Source organism: Protobothrops mucrosquamatus, unplaced genomic scaffold (genome assembly GCF_001527695.2).
Source record: "Protobothrops mucrosquamatus isolate PMUCROS unplaced genomic scaffold, P.Mucros_1.0 scaffold510, whole genome shotgun sequence".
Lineage (NCBI taxonomy): Eukaryota > Metazoa > Chordata > Lepidosauria > Squamata > Viperidae > Protobothrops > Protobothrops mucrosquamatus.
In genome coordinates this window covers 157,217-158,284 of record NW_015386824.1, presented here as the reverse complement: position 1 = coordinate 158,284, position 1,068 = coordinate 157,217, and positions in this window count along the sequence as shown.

The window sequence follows — 1,068 nt, the reverse complement described above, 5'->3', positions numbered from 1 at the left end:
CGGGCTCCCCAGGAAGGGCGGCGGCAGTTGTGTCCCTTTATAAGGATGTCACCACAAAGAGGGTGAGAATTGTGAGCAAATTGCCCAGCAGCTGAAAATCTATGAAAAATTGTGAGAAACATCAGTATAGGACAGGGGTAGGCAACCTTGGCTCTTTTATGACTCGTGGACTTCAACTCCCAGAATTCCTGAGCCAGCCATGCTGGCTCAGGAATTCTGGGAGTTGAAGTCCACGAGTCATAAAAGAGCCAAGGTTGCCTATCCTTGCTATAGGACAAAACTGGAGGCAGCTTTCCCTCATTCTCGGGGAGGGAAATGCATTTTAAAACGGCATTTCTTCCTTCCTCACCTACCGTTATACTACAGAGGAAACTGTAAAGCTTACAGAACTATTTGGCCAGTTGACAGACAGTGGCTAGCCCAACATATTTTCTTCATGTTATGTATTTATTTTTCCTCTGTGTCTAAGGGCAGACTAGACAGGTTGTGGACAACCTTATTATTTTATTAAATCAATAAAGTTTGGTCGTGAATGTTAAACTTCTCCCAGGATGTTTGCAAAGGCTGGCCAAGGAATGCCATGAGGGTCTGGCATCTGTCCAATCTAAGGACCAACTGTCCCAAAATATCCTTTTCCTTTCCAGGGAGATGGAAGCTAGGCTCTCTTGTCGCCATCTCCATGTTTGATCACCCAGGTTTAACTCCCTTGTCTGGCTCCATTTCAGCCTTCGACTTGTGTTTGCAAGTGGGGAGGAGGACGTGCATCCCTTGCAGATGTCACCAAACTAGGTGACATCATCAGTGCTAGAAGAGAGTGGGATCTGGGAGGAGGAGGTCGTCGTCGTCTTTGGCACTCTCTGAGTTTGGTTGTTTTCTTGCGACATTTCATTACCCTCTAGCACTGATGATATCTAGTTGGGGTAATGAAATGTCTGCAAGGAAACCACCAAGCTCAGAGAGCACCAAGGACCTCACAGTCGTCCTCCTCCTCCTCCTCCTCCTCCATCTGCAAGAAAACCACCAAGCTCAGAGAGCACCAAGGACCCCACAGTCCTCCTCCTCCTCCTC